At 35.6% G+C, this 18,244-nt stretch overlaps 1 long non-coding RNA gene across 1 annotated transcript; it reads right to left on the reverse strand.

Annotated features, from left to right (window-relative positions):
• Positions 1 to 86: 86 nt before the first annotated feature.
• On the reverse strand, positions 87 to 17,974 carry LOC123651232. Its single transcript, XR_006739791.1, has 4 exons — positions 17,960 to 17,974; positions 14,113 to 14,116; positions 4,484 to 4,487; positions 87 to 218 (listed from the first exon to the last, which is right to left on the reverse strand). It is a non-coding gene; the product is annotated as an uncharacterized LOC123651232 (long non-coding RNA).
• Positions 17,975 to 18,244: the final 270 nt, after the last annotated feature.

The raw sequence follows: 18,244 nt of genomic DNA on the forward strand, positions 1-18,244 counted from the left end.
AGTGATTTCCATGTGTGTCAGTAAGGATAGGCTAGAACATGTAGTAGCAACAGGTGGTCCCCAAATCACAGCGGGTTACAACATAGATTTATTTCTCAGTTAGGCTGCCTCTCTGCTGTGGACTGTGATTTTGCTATTTGCTATCTATTCTCCAGGGCTAAGGGTAATGGAGAAACCTCTGTCTGGAATAGTGACTCATAGCTAAATGTCCAGACATGCTAGTTCATAAGTTTCTGCCCTAAAGTGATATATTTCATTTGCACCTACATTTTATTAGCCAAACTTTACAGCCATTTCAGAGTTCCATAAGGCAAGACTAGGTAATCCTCTAGCAATGAGGTAAATTGGATACTTGGCCACCCAAAATGCCAACTTAGTTTGACCTCTATACTCACTGGCATATCACAATGGGTCAGATCTCCTGATGTCAGTGTATTTGTGTATATTGTGCAAGCAGGGATTAAAGCAAAAATGCATTTCCTCTTCTAAAGGGATCAGCCTTTGTTCAGCTCCCAGTAATTCTAACAGGAAGTACTGGCTTAGTGTTGCTAAATCCTTTAGTTTTAATTTGCAAGCCAAGACTTCAAATTTGTTATGTAAAGTTTCCTCATTTTAAAATGTTATTAGAACATATTTGGATTAAATAGCCCTATACCTACCATTTTGTGATATTTGAAAAATCATATCCCACAGTATCTTAGAAATAGTGATCATTCATATTCATTTCATGACTGATATTTATAAACTAACTTTTATATTAAAACTAAATGGAGGTAAAAAATCTGGAGAATAAAAATTTATTAAGATAAGCCAAGACTGGTTTGGCTCAGTGAATAGAGCGTCGGCCTGCAGACTGAAGGGTCCCAGGTTTGATTCCAGTCAGGGGTATGTACATTGGTTGCAGGCACATCCCCAGAAGGGGATGTGCAGGAGGCAGCTGGTCAATGTTTCTCTCTCATCGATGTTTCTAGCTCTCTGTCTCTCTTTCTCTTCCTTCCTCTCTATAAAAAATCAATAAAATATATATTTTTTAAAAGATAACTTACAGTAATGATAATTTTCAAATTTTTTAAAAAGATTTTTTAATTTTACAAATAGAGGGAAGATGAGGGAGGGAGAGACGGAAACATCAATGAGGGGAAATCTGAAAGGGCTGCCTCCTGCACTCTACCCGGGATAGAGCCTACAGCCCTAGCATGTGCCCTGACCTGGAATCAAACTGGCAACCTCTTGGTGCATGGGTTAATGCTCCACCACTGAGCCATAACTTACAGGAATGATAATTTTCATAAATGATTTTCAAGTTGACAGAAAGGAGATGTTACCAAAATGTTGTAAGCAGTAGTGTCTTTATTAGAAATATGCAATTTCTCTAGGTGACCACTTTAAAGAAAATATTTTTCCACTGAATGTGGAAATTCTGGCATGTTTGTTGAAAATACTTTTATTCATTACTTTCATGAACTGCAGATCTAGTATCATCATCATCATCATCATCATAAGCCATACTTTGAGTAAAGTGCCAGATAGTACACTGAAATTTAGGTTCTTTAGATACATTGAGGAAATGGTAGGATTTTCACCTACAAACATGCTGATGAAATGATTAGGATTTTCATCAACAAAGTATGTATATAATAAAATAGTTGGTGATATCTTAGATGTTGTGAAAACATGTTACTATTCTTCTTTTCCATTTGTATTTCCTTTGGCTGTTTCATTGACAAACGCCTAACCAAGGAATTAGAGGTCAGTGGACACTAGTGTAATTGTATTCTGGACAGGAGACAAGTAAATGGAGAGAAAGGGTAGGTTTGGAGTAACATATTCTATACCTGAACTGGAAGTTTCTGACCAACTAGTGTGCGGGGCTTGAAAAGGAAGTTACTTCTTTCAGCCTAATTTCTCATGGTTAGGAGGTATATAACCACTGCGGAGCTGGTGGGTGCTCAGCCTTCTCCTTGTCAGCTTCTCGATGGTTTGTGAGTTTAGTTCCCTAACCCAGGATATAATCTTCCACCTTTTGTTACTTAGCTTCTCTTTTAAAATATTATTTTTGGTGTACTTTTATTTATTTTCACTTATTGGTTATCGCTTTGCCTAATTTACTCTTCTAAGTAAAACAATAAAGGAAAGATAGTTTGCTTCTCTCATGTTAAGAGAGAAAATGATTGGAAGAATGAGGTTAGTGAAATAATCCATTCTATAAATATGTGACTGGAATGCCTATTTTCAATATATTATTTCACAATATTCCATAGGTTTTGTTTTGTCTTCTCTGACTCTGGTAAGATGGACTTTGACAGATAGGGCTGGATTACTCAAGCTTATTTATCCCACCCACAGGGGTCTGCTGCTTATTGCTCCTGAGTTCATTGCCATCATGGTACTTAATATTCCTAGCAAAAGCACCTTCTCTAAATATCTGTGTAAAGTTTAATTTACTCTTATCTTCTTTATGGTGTACATGATATGCAAAAACAATTATATCTGAGGATCTAAAACCCAAAACTGGACCAAAGAGACTCTTCTTAGACATATTGAGGAGCAAAAGGTTTCTTTTCTATAGGAAATGTGATGGTTCCGAGTCTATGAAATATTTTTAAAGTATGCGCGTGCTGGTCCTACACTCAAGTATTTCTATTATTTTGGCATAGGGAGTGGTCCAAGTATCTGTATTGTGAGAAAGCTCCCCAGGGATTCTGTTGTAAACTCAGAAGATCCTCTGCCAGTCTGAAGACGAACTACTTCGGGATGAAGTGCAGAGCTTCAGAGACTGACAAACCCTGCACTGAATTCTGGCACCACCAGTTTCCCCAACTCAGTTATTGTCACTATTTCTTTTTTTTTAACAGCTCATTCTCTGCAGGTATCTAGTAATACAGTCTAATTAAACACATATGTCCTAACAGCTTCAGATTCGTTCATCCTCTCCATCCTACACCAACTCTTTGAAGGAGAGATTATTCACATTTTGTTTATAAGGATACAGAGGCTGAGAAAGATTTGTCCAAAGTGGTAACAGATTGGTCTATTGAATATGAGTTCATGAATTTTTTTTTTTACTAATAATGATTTTAGGTTGTTTCCAAAGAAAGGATAAGGTTGTTTATAAATGCACATTCAATGAGGAGATAAAGTCAACTTGAAGAGGTAGGAAATTGAGGCACAAGAAAACACGGTAGGAAAAGAAGGTCACACTATAATTTTGTCTCACATCTATACAATGAAATTCCATACACATGCTATAAATGTACCATAAATGCCACTCAAGAGAGAGGCAAAGTTATTCAGTCATTGCTGGTACAGGGGCTAGAGAGAGATTTCACCGGGTTCTCAATGAGTAATGTAGCTGAGGTTCTCTGGTTCACAGTAGTGAACACTTTTTTCAACATGCTTACATTAAACCTGCAAAGTTGATCATGCATATCTGTCTTCTAATATAATTCAGTAAATTAATTTAGCAGGAAAGCAAATTGTTTGTATACAACCATTTCCTAATTTATACTAACTGAATGGTAAATTTTAATAGCATCGAATGCAGCCTTTCCCCAGTCTGTAAAACAACCTATAAAAAAAATCACTGTTTCTCTTTGCCTTTCCTAATATCCTCTATTTTCTTTTTTTTTCTTTTTTCTTTGTTCTTTTTCTTTTCCTCCTCTCTTTTTTTATTATTGCTCTCTCTACTGTTTGGTTTCTCCTCCTCATACTCTGATCTCTCTCTAAGCATAACTACTCATGATATTATATGTTTTATATTCATATAATAAGAATTCAAAAAAAAATGTGCCAGGCAAAATAAAACAGGCAAGGAAGCCTTGAAGACTCAAGGCTATCAGTAGTGGACAGTGGCCAGGACTAAATTTAAACTCAACTCCACTGAAACAAAGAACAGAACGGCTTTTAAGCACTAGGGGGAGCTAGTTGGAAATGGAAAGTCCTGGAGGTTGTTAGGGAAGTCAGGTCATCTATTTTCTCATTGGCTTGATCTAAAGAAAGAAAAAAAGTTACATCTTTATGATAGGAGATAGTTTTGTAACTTGGTTCCATCAAAGTTAGAGTTCTACTCTCATAAAAACTGGGAGATAATGGGTACAATCTCTCCTGAAATTTATGTTTCCAAAGGTTGGCTTTCCCTAAGACTTTCCTGGAAGGTAAAACTGCTAAGTGGTTTTTTAAAAGATTTACATCTCAAAGGGGCAAGGAGATTTACAAATACAAGTTGTCTAAAGTAACTGCTTAAAAAAACAGGTAGGTAAGTGGTCTTAAAGTGGGAAAAATCCCGTCAATTTAGTCAAGCAAAGGGGAATGGAATTTTAAGGCCACTTTGGTCAGCAGATTGCTCACAAGTGTGTATTTCCTTAAATTTTCTCTGACATTTAACACCTATGTATTTAAACTGCTATATATACTTCCTCTATATACTTCTCACCCCCACATGCATGGCCCATAGATCCCTCAAATTCGTGGGTTGGTTAGGAACTCAACTAAAATGCGTACACTTGACTTTGGCTTCTCAGAGCATGGCAACTGTGTTCTAAGAGGGAGCATACAAGGAGTGAGTATTAAAAATGAAAGCGGCCAAAACCGGTTTGGCTCAATGGATAGAGCGTCGGCTTGGGGACTGAAAGGTCCCAGGTTCTATTCCGGTCAAGGGCATGTACCTTGGTTGCGGGCACATCCCCAGTAGGGGGTGTGCAGGAGGCAGCTGATCGATGACTCTCTCATCGATGTTTCTAACTCTTATCTCTCTCCCTTCCTCTCTGTACAAAATCAATAAAATATACTTTAAAACAAAATGAAAGCGGCAAGGCATTTTATGACATGGTTTTAGATATTTGAGGATATTGCTTCTGTCACATTCTATTGGTTAAGAAAATAAAGTGTACTCGGGTTTAAGGGAAGGAAATTAGAGCCTACCTTGTCAGGTGAGATGCAAGAAATCAATAGTGGCCGTTTTGGGAGACTACGTACCACAGCTCGCGCTCTGGCTACCAAGATTTATGTTCTTTCTACGTGCAAAATAGACCAGTCTTTTTCCAATATCCTCCAAATTGTATCCCTTATGGCTTTGGTTTAAAGTCTAGGATTCATAATTTAAATCAGGTTCAAGGGAAGATGTGGATGCAATTTTTCAGATGCAGTTTCTCAAGCATGATTTCTATTGGCAGATTTTTTAACCAAAGAGAAAATGTATCTGCTCAATAAGGTATCTGCTCAACACACTCAATATTAACAATGGCAATACAAAAAAAAAAAAAATGGCAATACAAGAGTATGAAAGTTGTTAAACAAATAATAAATAAAACCTCCAATGTTAAAAAAGGGTGGTATCTGACAGGAGGCACATAAAGGTCACTCACCCACAGGATGCCTGAAGTCTATCTGAGCACCTGTCATCGGCTCCTGATTGGAGCTGAGTTCTGCTTCCTCAGAAGGAGCCTTGGGGCACTAGGCTCTGCCCTCCCTCTAGGTTTCTGACTCTGTGCTCTAAAAGTCCTTTTCATGTAGAAATGGCCTGTGTTTCCACGAGGTTAGAGTTTCCAATGGCTCTTTTTTATTGTGAACTGCCTCTATCCCTTTAGTCCAGTCTCATTGGGGTTCCCTCCATTCGATAAAAGCCATCCACATTTACTGTTCCCCAAAGAGGCTCCACTCTACTTTGGACTGAGCGTCTTGATGGTGTGAGATTACCTCCTGATGGTTCTTCGGAGCCCTAGTGTTTCAGAGTTCCCGAACAATCCAACAATGCAGAAGGAGAGTTTGGAGAGACTCACTTTATTCATCGCGCAATGGGCTTAGAGAAAAATGATTTCAAATTCTAAGCAAGGCTACAAGCAGAACTTCTCTTTTTATTAAAGAGCCAGCCCTCTGTGCATTTAGTGGTTATCTCGATGCTGGCCTTGAAAACAATACAGTTCCATCCAATTAAAACATGCACCTGGCATGGCATTGAGATTATGGTCATATCTAGTCTCTGGCCTACAAGGTCATACAGCTAAGTTAATCTTCATTATTATTCGAACAGGCTAACGCAGACTAGAAAGCAACATTTTATCTAAGAAAAATGGCAGAAAATTCCAAACAGCAGTTTTTACAAATAAGGGTTTTCCTTCTCATTAGCAAAAAGAGTGTGCATGTAAGTCTCTCTGACATTAGTGGAAACCTTTTTGTCCGGTTGAAACCCTGTCATAAATGTTTCTGAGATGTCAGTAAAGGGTGCTCTACATGCACCATTGGACTGACTTTACCCTCCTCTTACATGTTACTGGAAATACTCCGGGTTTAAGTTTTGTCCTACGGCCATTTCCGGTTTTGAGAAATCTGCTGCTGCCTGGGAAGACTGAAGATGATAAATAGTCCTATTTTTGAGCCTAGTTAAGTCTCAACTTTTCTTTTTTTCTCTAGATTCTTCTGTGAAACACTAACTATTGTCTTTTAAAAGAAAAGAAAAATCAGAGAAGAAAAAGGAAGGCTCATTCTCTCTGCTGTGTCGTGTCTTATGCATATAACAGAATACAATGGGCGTTTCAACATTCGCCTGAACAGCTCCATAATCTGACATCAGTTCATTAGGACCATTTCCTATTACATTACTGCAGCATGTCATCAATCAACTCTTTGCCACTAAAACGTTTCACACAGCCCAGTTTCAAAAGTTCTTTTGTATCACTCTGGTATATCCTACCAGTCAAATCAGTGACTAAGAAGAATTAGATTCCACTTACTAACGTGTGAAGGACCACGCTCATAAAGAAAAGGAAGGCATAGTGGACATCTTTGGGGATTATCTACCACATAGGAAAAGTAACGTTTTCAGAAATCCTGAGAACACTAACTTTTCTCAAGAGCCAGAGTAGTTTCAGTTTATTAGGGGAACAGCACAGACTACAGCTTGCCCCATAAAACAGACCTCTGTGATTATATGAGCCAGATCAGATCTCCCTGCCAAAGGCAGACTCATTTTGCTCCATTTTATTGACCCACCTTTGCTTGCTTTTTGCAAAGCAGTCTGGGAATTGCAGTTTTTAACTTTACAAGCTTTATTTTACAGAAAGGCAAGCTTAAAAGCATGGAAAAATGGGCATTAGATAAGTGGATATCTAAAATTTGCCACATCTAATTTTTATTCTATTTTCCTTCTTGTGGAGAAATAACATAGCATAGTGGCAGATATAACATATTAATAGTAGCCCTAAGACTTCAATGACACCCACCTTACATTACCTGTGTGGCTTGGGTATCATTTACTTAATTTCTATAAACCTTCATATCTCTATATCAATAAATTAGAATGATACCATAACATAGGCTTAGGGTGATAATTACATGGGATAGTGCAAATATTTCTTAGCATAGTATCTATATGAAGTCAGTTCTCACTAAGCAATAGTTATTGCTAAAATATATATATATATGTGTGTGTGTGTGTGTGTGTGTGTGTGTGTGTGTGTGTTTATCCACTTTGAAGTGGTATAAGTTAGCTTTTTCCTCAATTTAAAATGTATACTGTATTTATTTTGAAAAGGTAATTCAGGGTTATAAAATTTATTTTTGGATTGAGACATGGTTTAAATAAATATAAATCATTCTGAATACTAAAATTTAAATTTGGAATATAAAAGTTTGTATGAAAATGTCAGACTTAAAAGTTAGAAAGTATATCAGGATTTTTCTGGGACAACTATAAAGGTCTGTAAAACTGTTTATCACCTCACATTTCTCTTTGGATCATAGATAATGTTATAGAATCTTAGTATTTAGTCACTAAGCATCTATTAGGCAGTTCTCTACACATGAATGTGAGAAGACTTAACAAGACCTCTGCACACATAGAGTATATATTTTTTAAAAAGACACTCAGTAAATCAGTACATAAATATTGGTGAAATTATTACTGGTTGAAATACCTACTCTGGCAGTAAATGTCTTATTATTATGTTAGTAAAGTATTAGTAGGGACATAATAAGCTACTTAACATGGAATTCAAGAAATGTTTCCCCAAATGGGTAGATTTACAATAAGACCTGGAGGACTGAAAAGAGACAGATGTGTGAAAAATTCATAGGAAAGCATTCTAGGGAATGATCCCAAAGTTCTCTAAATGGAAACTAATTTGAACAGTTACAGAAACTGAGAATCACCAGGGTGCCTGGGGTTTAATGAGTAAGTGGGAGAGACTAGTGCAAAGTTATGCAGAGCTATAAAGGCCTGGCAAGAAGTTTGAGCTTTATTATAACTGAAATGCAAATGGGAAGCTATGGAAATGCTTAAATTAGGGTAAGAGTCATAATTGAGTTTTAAAAGATCCCTCCGGATGTTATATGGAGAATAGACTAGAGTTAAGAGAAAAAATAGAGCAACTAGTTAGGAGGCTTTTGAAATACCTGATACATAGTGTATGGGAGTAAGGTGGTGGCAGATGAAATGGATCTAAGTGAATGATATTTGATTTAGAAACACAACCAACCGATTGGATCTATTGATAGGCTGGATGGAAGAAATAAAGAAAAGGGGGGAGTCAAAATGACCCCCTGTTTTCTCACTTCAGTAATTGGGTAAGTTGTCCTATTCTGAGATAGAAAAGATTAACAAAAGGTTTGAGGTATTTTCTTGGGGTGACCAATAAATCAGCATTTTCACTTTATTCAGGTTTAATTAAAATTTCATTGAGATTTCAGGTAATGATACCAAGTAGACAGTTGGGTATGGGTCAAGAACACAGAGGTAGTGAAACAGGCATTTAAGTATTATCAAAATTCAATGATATTTAAATTCATGACATTTGTATGGAGATTTTAAAAATCTGTGCATTATCAACATAAAAACAATAATGATCATAGAGTAAAAATGACCTAGGGAGTTTGTACAGATTTATAGAAGTCACTGTCTGAGGGACCTCAATGTATAGGGTTTGTGGAGAATTCTCAATTATGAGTGTTCTTGGCCTGTTATAATACAGACCACAGACAAAGTATATATGTGTCTGTGCGAGTAATATTTGATTTTTTTGGGAAAAGTCATGGAATGGATGAGGTCACATCATCTAGAAAGAGTATGTAGATTTAGAAGGCCCCAGATTGAGCTCTGATAAATTTCAACTCTTAAAGGTTTATTGAAGAAGGATGCACAAGAAAATGTAAAAGAAAGAATGTGAAAGGAAGAGAAAGAGAAAAAGAAAGGAAAGAAAGGAAGGAAGGAAGGAAGGAAGGAAGGAAGGAAGGAAGGAAGGAAGGAAGGAAGGAAGGAAGGAAGGGAGGGGAGAAGGAGAGAGAGAGAGAGAGAGAGAGGAGGAGAGGGAGGATGTGAGGAGAGAGGAGGAGAGAGCGAGAGAGAGAGCGAAGAGAAGAGATCGAGAAGACGAAGAAGAGAAGAGAGAAGAAGAAGATAAAAGACGAAGAAAAATGAAGAAAGAAAAACGAAAGGAAGAAAGAAAGGAAAAGAAAAGAACAAGAAAGAAGCAGAAAGCAAGAAAGCCAGCAAGCACGCAAGAAGAAGAAAGAAAGAAGCACCAAGAAAGAAACCTAAGCAGCAGAGGAGACGAAAAAGCGAAAGAGAAAAAAAAGTAAGAAAAAAAGAAAGAAAGCCGAAAAATCCCCCTAACGAACAAAAAAAATAAGAAAGAAAGAAGAAAGAAAGAGAAACGGCGCCAGAAGGCAAGGGAAACGGGACTGGGAGGAATGGAACTGAAGGAAGGGAGAGGGAAGGAAAAGGCAAGCGGAAGGGAAAAAGGGAAGGGAAGGGAAGGGAAGGGAAGGGACTTCACTGAAATAGAAGAAAAACCATGCTGAGAGAGGAAAATGTTTTAGGAAAGATAGAATGGTCAACTGTATTAACAAATACTGTTGAAATTTTTAATAACATGCATAAAAGTACATATTGAGTTTAGAGACATGGAATTTATTGATGACCTTATGAGATCAGTATGAATTAAATGATGGAAACTTAACCCAGAAAAAGTGAAGTTGAAGACTGAATTTAAGATGAAGTAGAAACAATATAAAAAATTTTTTTTTCTAAAACATGAGTCAAGAAATGGGACCTCCCACCCGTGCTCAGTGTGGGAGCCAACTTTGAGAGAGATGGAGAAACTCTCTCTTGGTTATTCTTGAAGTGTTAGCCTTTACTATTACTAGTTCCCCTCATGGCTACAAAATAGCCATCACAGTTTTAGGAGCCATGTGTAGACACCTAGCCATAGAAGCTAGACCATATGATCTCTTTGTAATTGTGAATAAACTTTCTAGAAGCCACTTAGAAAACTGTCTTTCATTGACCAAAATTCTGTCATACTTTCATGCTTATATCACTTTTCAGCAAGTAGAATGGAAAAACATGGTTAGGTTAGTCTAATCAGAAACTACATCTGGGGTTGAGTCAGCCTCTCCTATATGGAAGTGAAGAATAGTGTGACTATAAGATAATAATAATAATAATAATAATAATAACAACAACAACAACAACAATAATAATATAGTTACTATTATTGGCTTCTGTTCAGATGAGAATGGAGAATGAGTTTTGTGTAGACATTAAGCTATTTATGGTATAGTTGGGTAGAACTGGATTTAGATTTTGCCAAATGAGTGCATAAGAATGAATAGAAGACAAGACATTTGGGAGTATTTGCAAATGAAAATTAAAATAATTAAGAATAAGCTGGGCAATGTGAGAAATGAAAGCAAGATAGTCTTCATAGATTATAAGAAAGTAAGTAGATCTGTGGGTTGGTGGTCTAGAATAAATCAAAGCATTGCAGAAGTAATAGGAATATTATTAAAAAAAAAAAAAAAAAAAAAAAAAAAAAAAAAAAAAAGCTAGCTTTCCAGATGAAAAATGTTTTGAGGTTGTATTTAAAATTGTGAGGATAGTACACTTTATGGTATTAATTCTGGTTAATTTTTAAACTTATCTTGTTATGATACCGAGTTTCCCTGAAAATAAGACATCCTCCGAAAATAAGACCTAGTGCATGGAAAGATAAGACATACTCTGAAAATAAGACCTAGCGCAACTTTGGGAGAAAAAAATTAATATATGACACTGTTTTATTTTCGGGGAAACAGGGTAGAATGTGGTTTTTAAAAATTTATCACAGGGCCCAAGACTATTTTTCTAATAGGGCTTGAAGACACCTACCTTTCAACTCTTACAGAGTTAAGGTCACTTTTGAAATGCAGTTAAGATTTTGGCATTGTCTCACTTAATAATGGTAGGGAATAAATACATGATTCATTTAAAAAGCATGCAAAATACATAATATGGAGAATGTATACAAAATATTTATCTTATGCAGACATAAAAAGGTGGAATATAAATAAATCACCTTGACTTAATTGATCCATTCTGTAATTTGTCACCAATGTAATTCCTTAAAAACATGAAAGCCATCATTTAAATTTTTGTATTAATTAAAGAGAATTAGAAATAGAGGGGACATTTGCTGTGACGGATAGCAGGAAGGGACTTTTAATAAACCATGTTTCTTCATGAAGACCTACATTTTGCTTTCTATTCATTTCTTTACTTTGTCCTTGTACCCTAGCAGCTTTTGGTACTTTGCATACTCCCTTGCAGAGAGAATAGCTATGTATATTAGCTGAAGCAACATGAACACCTGCCAAAGTTGTTGTTAAGTCAGACTCTAGATTACAGCTGTGTCTGACCATCAAAGTTGGCTGCCTAACATGCTTTAGGGTTATGGTTTCCATGGTTAGCAGGCCTGTTTTATGCAAAATATCTGTTGGCTGACCATCAGAGTTCATAAACATAGCTGCCCCCTACTTGGAGATTTGCTTTTCTTTTTCTCTAAATCTAAAAGCTTTAAAAAAACAAAAAACAAAAAACATTTCATTGTCATTAAAGCTTAGGAAAAGTCAGCTTCATTGGATAAGCCATTTCTTATGTATATCAGTTAAATTATATTTCAAGATGCATTAATTATTTATGAACTTTGGGTTTTTAAAATGCTTTACTTTGAACAAAAATATCCATTTCTACTCACATTGTGCTTAGATTTAAAAAGGGAAAGAATGAAAAAATGGCATAGGGAAAAATTAAAGAAGGATATACTAAATCCCAAGAATTTGTAAAGAATAGTTTCGTTAAAAAGTATAAAATAGAAAAGCAAATATTTTTTTAATGTATTTTATTGATTTTTTTTACAGAGAGGAAGGGAGAGATATAGAGAGCTAGAAACGTCGATGAGAGAGAAACATCGACCAGCTGCCTCTTGCACACCCCCTACTGGGGATGTGCCCGCAATTCAGGTACATGCCCTTGACAGGAATCGAACCTGGGACCTTTCAGTCCACAGACTGACGCTCTACCACTGAGCCAAACCGGCTTCGGCGTAAAAAAGCAAATATTAATATCAAATAAAGAATAAGATTTTCTGAAATCAACTTTGTCATTTTTCACATTTATTTAATTGTCTTTACCACTTAATACTTTTGGAAATTTCAATCAATTTGATTAAATTCATCAATGATTTAATTATTGCTTATAGAAAAATAAAAATGATAGTTATTTGTTCAGTCCTCAAGAAGCTTAGAATATATATAATGCTTTAAAAGCCCTGTAGATTTTGTTTCAAAATATCTTTTTAGGAACTAGTTCACAACAAATTATATATCATTTTTTATAAACATATACACAATCAAAAAGTCACCATCAAAGATTCAAACTCATTCTTTTTTTTTTTTTTTTTTTTTTTTTTGCACTTCTCTCCATTGCTCATTACCTCATTCCCATAGAGTTTTGTAAGGAATGTATGTTGGCAATTTTTTTCTCTACTGATTTTTTTTAATCACTTGCTTCTTCCTTTTATATTCATTGTCTTTTTTCTACTTTTCAAATTGATTTCAGAGAGGAAAGGAGAGAGAGAGAGAGAGAGAGAGAGAGAGAGAGAGAGAGAGAGAGAGAGAGAGAGAGAGAGAGAGAGAGAGAAAGGGAGAGAGAGAGAGAGAGAGAGAGAGAGAGAGAGAGAGAGAGAGAGAGAGAGAGAGAGAGAGAGAGAGAGAGAGAGAAAGGGAGAGAGAGAAACATCACTGATGAGAGACAACCAATGATCGGCTGCCTCTTGCACACCCACTACTGGAGATCCAGCTTACACCCTGGGTATGTGTCCTTGTCCAGAATGGAACCCGGGACCCTTGAGGCCACAGGCCAATGCTTCTATCCACTGAGCCAAACCAGCTAGGGGTTGACTTTTTCATATTACCACCAACTTAGTACACTTTAAACATTTCATTAATATGCTGATCTGGCAGGTCATTACTGAAACCATGAAAACATAAACAAATAATTCACTGCTTTGCTTAAAAGAGTTCAAGTTTTTTGTCGCTTGGGACATAATGGAAAATCCATCTGTTTGTCAAACATGTGTCAGATGAAGCAGCATGCTCAAGATCCCAGATTCCAGGCCTAGAGTGTTATAAGTAAACAAAGGTATTATTTTTGTGCCAGAAACAATAGAATTGACAAGTTAAATGATATCTTAATTATGTGTTATAGGTACTTTTTCAGTAAACATTAAGTCTATTTTCACTGTGAAAGTCAAGTATTACCTTTAGAATTTCAACTTTTTATCCTGCATTCTGAAATAAAAATATGTCATCATAAGCATTTTATAAAATACAAATTTAGTGTATAAAAGTTTAAAATAACCTGACACTCTATAACTGTAATATGTTGTATAGGTACACATACTCAAATATATAAATGCATATATATATATGTGTGTGTGTGTGTGTGTGTGTGTGTGTGTGTATGTGTGTGTATATATGTATATATACATATATATTAGTATAAGCAGCTATTTTTTTTTCAATTAATATAGGTTGTTTTGTCATTAACATATTTTATTGACAATACATACTCTATTCTGTGAAATAGTGTAATTTATTTAACCAAACCTATCCCAGTCATTCATTTCTGATTTTCTTATAAAGAATCCTAATATAAATCACTTGCATATATAATCTCTGCATAGATCTCACCATTCAGGATAAATTATAGAAACCATGATGTTAGATTAAATACATCAACCTAACTGTTCTATCTTCTACACATACATAGAACTAGTCTATTAAATAATAAGAATAATAAACAGTGCTAAAAATACATGAATAACAAATATGATGGAAATCACAATAGGAATGAAGCCCTCTGTCCCAAGTGATACTGGGCTCAGAAGTAGGAGTTGAGTCTAAAATTCCAACCCAAGCATTTAAACAGAGACAGTGTACCTACATGAATGTAGTTGGTAGTTTCCCCACTTGTAGGAGAAATATATTGCTTGTATGTGATGGAGTTTAAAGAGACAGCAATAAACTTGGAATCTGGCCAAGCCACATCTAAGGGATACTGCACTGTCATCTAATGTTCTGAACACTTTTGGATAACCTATTTCAGAGCTATGGATCCCTGGGGCTGAGCTGAGCTGACCTCAGAAAATACTGCGCAGAGGGGAGATATGGTGGAAATGAGAAATAAGGCAAGATGAGCTTTCAAGCTGAGATTTGCTGACACAAAGTACAAGAACTTCATTTCTTTCCCACATAGCAGTACAGGGTGGAAATTTTTGTTTGATGCTGGCTTTGACACATACAATTGTTCAATGACCTGGACCTGTAGGTGGTCCTTCCATCTTTAGCTCTTGGCTTCAAATATTGCTCTCATCAACATTTCCTGTCCCAGGAAAGTGGAAAGAGCTTGGGAAAGTATGAGTGAGAGGATTATGAGCCACAGAGAGAAGTGGCTCATGTTGCTCTTACTCAAAACCTGTTAATGAATATCAAGGATTATCAGACTCAAATAAATTTGGAACAAAAGGATGAAATTATTCATCAGTAACAGGCTAATATAAAGTTAACTAATTAAAATATTGGAAATAAAATGTAATAGTTGATATGATACATTTTCATAGAAAAGCTCTGCAGTAAACTGAGCATATCCAAACATATAATTAGTGTACCAAAATGTAAAACTGAGATAACCACTCAGAATTTTAAAACAGAGATAGAAGAAAACTCAACAAGTGTGTAATTGGATTTCTAGAGCTAACACAGAGAGGTATATTGGAGAGAGATACAATTCAAGTTATAAAACTTTTGAGAATTGAAGGAAGCCGAGAGAACTAAATTAACAAATAATCAATCAAAGCATGCAGAATAAATTGTACACTTTGTACATTCTAATAAAGCTATTTAATATTAAGGACAAATACAAAAATGCATAACTACCAAAGGAAAAATGATTAATATCAAAAACAATACTGAATCATAGAAGACATCATATATAATGAAAAATGTCTAAAGATAATAAAATTATGTTTTAAAATGCTTCAAAGTAGATTGTGAAGCTTAAATTCTTTATGCAGCTCAATTTTTACTCAAAAGTAAAAATAAAGTATGAATATAAACAAAATATGGTTAGGAGTTTAAATTCTGTGGAAAGTCTAGGGGAGAAACTATTAAAAGATACACTTCAAGAAGAAATAAAATGATCCCAGGAGAGAGGAGTGAAAATCTAGAAGAAATGGTGAACAAATTAACTGCTAAATCAAGTTGTTAAATGCAAACAAGTGTAGAAGGAGTAGATGAAAGAAAGAGGAGTACAGGGAGGAGATGAAATATATTTACATGCTGGCTTTGAACTTTGTGAGAAAAAATATAATGTTAATAAGTTTGTTCAATATTTAAGATTAATTAATGCAGGCAGAAATAGTTATCTTGCCTAATAATAGACAAACATGTAAATTGACCATAACTCTATTATGCCCACAGCCAATGAGGAGTGAGTATGCAAATTAACCTGACAAAGATGGCAGGTTAATTGGCATATGCCAGCACAGAGAGATAAGATGGATAGGACGCCTGCTATGAGGGGGAGGAAAAAAGGGGTAGAGGGAGCTACAGGAGCGATGCTTTCACAGGGAGCGAGGACTTGTCAGCTCCCGAGAGGCCCGGGAGTGAGGACTTGCTGGCTCCTGGGAAGCCGGGAGTGAAGCCAGGGGAAGGAAGGCCTATTCTTGCACAAATATTGTGCAAAGGGCCTCTAGTATGTATGTATGTGTGTGTGTATATATATATATATATTTATATGCCCACCGATTGGAAACAGTGAAATGACCAAAATGACAAGAACAATTGGTAGCAATTACACACACTGTAGCAGCCAAACAGCCTGATCCGACCCCAATTGCTCTTCCAACACCTGGATCAGGGGTGGGGACAACCAGCCAACTGCCTGCAGCCCCTACCCCCTGCTGGCCTGGCCCCCATGGGGGTGGGCAGGCCAGATCCCATCTGTGCATGATTTCATGCACTGGGCCTCTAGTAACTTTATAATGAATAATGGTAGGAGTGGAGAAACTTAAAAATTCACAAAAAGATAAATGGAAGACAAAAAAAAGCAATATAGTTTACAAAAAAATGCACAAAAAGACAAAGGCACATTAGTTTAACAATAAAAATAGATGGGATAATGATTGTTTATGAGATAGATTGGAATTATATAAATATAACTATTTGCTCATTAAAAGAAGAACATCCTTTTTAACATAACAGGAATAAAGAGAATCAAAATAAAAGGGTGGAAAAAGATTCAGTACACAAAGTAGCATTGTATGAAAAATACAATTTAAGATTAATTAAATAGAGTATAAAAGGTTACTTAATATTAAAAAGAAGATATCAATCATAAATCATATCCCAAAAAAATATAAGGTAAAATCTGAGAGAATTACAGGAGAAAAAAATAAATTAAAACCATATCAGGTTTTGTACTATACACTTCAGGTCATTTTTTTGTCTTGCTAAGTACTTTGTCCTCAAATCCTAGCATGGTGTCTGGCATATATAACAAAATCAATAAATAGCATAAAATAAATTAATGGATTTCCCAAGAATAAGAAACACTGAACTGAAAGCTTGCTAAGATCCTAATAGATAGTCTATTAACTAAGTAAATTAATTTAAATTCTTAAGCAGAATTAAAGATTTAGTATGTTGCTTAAAATACTCCTCAATTTTTTTAAAGCAAACAATTTTATATTTTTATTAGTACTTTTTAATGAATGATTTATGTGCCTTTTATCCTTTCTAGCCATATCCACTTATACACATTAGGTTCAGGTATTTTAAAATGTTGCTTACCTCTTACATAGGAGAAACACAGTTCTAGGAAGGTTATTGGAATATTAATTCTCTGTCCCATAAGCAAATGTGTGTGCATGCATGCAGACACATACGTGCATATACTTCATTATTTTCCTAAAAAAAACCCACCACATTATATATATATATATATTTCAGAGAGGGAAGGAGTGGGATAGAGAGAGAGAGAAATGTCAATAATGAGAGAGAATCATTGATTGGCTGCCTGCTGCATGCCCCACAATAAGAATTGGAGCCCACAACCCGGGCATATGGCCTGACCAGAAATCAAACCATGATCTCCTGATTTATAGGTCGACGCTCAAACACTGAGCCATTCTGGCCTGACCTCATGCTTTTCCTTTTGCATTCTGAAATATGCTTAGACATAGAATAGGTTCAGGTGAGTCATGGCCACATACTTTTAGAATAAAAATATTATACATGCACCATATCTACATTTCTACAAAAAAATTATTTGAATTAATCCCTATCCCCTGCCCCGTTTTGCCACATGTATTCAGAATTGCTGAAAGTAACTATTTATATAACCAAACCAAGAAGCCTCTGTCATCTCTTCTGTTTTTGCTAATCTGTCTCTGTAAATACATGGGAAGGGGACAGTAATAACTTTTGAGAAATGGGATTTTGTGAAATTACAGATGTAAATATGTATATTTTATTTTGGCAAGAATTGAGAGAAACAAAGATTTTATCCAGCTATCATAATCAGAAAACAGTGTTATAAAAGAAAAAAAGACAATTCTCACAGGAAATAAAGAAGTTCTCAAGGAGAAACCATGCTATTTCATAGCAAAGATTTTAAATGGCATATTTGCAGCTTCCTACGCGACCACCCAGAAACATGGGTTATTTAAAGATCTTCATCTTGACTTTTACAGCTAAATAAACTATCTGAAAACTCATGCTCTCTTTCATGTCGGTGCCGGGGATTTAATGATCTCTTCATACCAGAATAAAAGGACTTTTCAGTTTGCCAGTGGACTTAAGGATCTCTGGTTGTATTGTTCATTAGAAATAAATTCAGCAAGAAGGAAGAATCTTTAAGAAACTCTAGAATTCC

The sequence above is a fragment of the Pipistrellus kuhlii genome, unplaced genomic scaffold (genome assembly GCF_014108245.1).
Source record: "Pipistrellus kuhlii isolate mPipKuh1 unplaced genomic scaffold, mPipKuh1.p scaffold_m20_p_4, whole genome shotgun sequence".
Classification (NCBI taxonomy): domain Eukaryota; kingdom Metazoa; phylum Chordata; class Mammalia; order Chiroptera; family Vespertilionidae; genus Pipistrellus; species Pipistrellus kuhlii.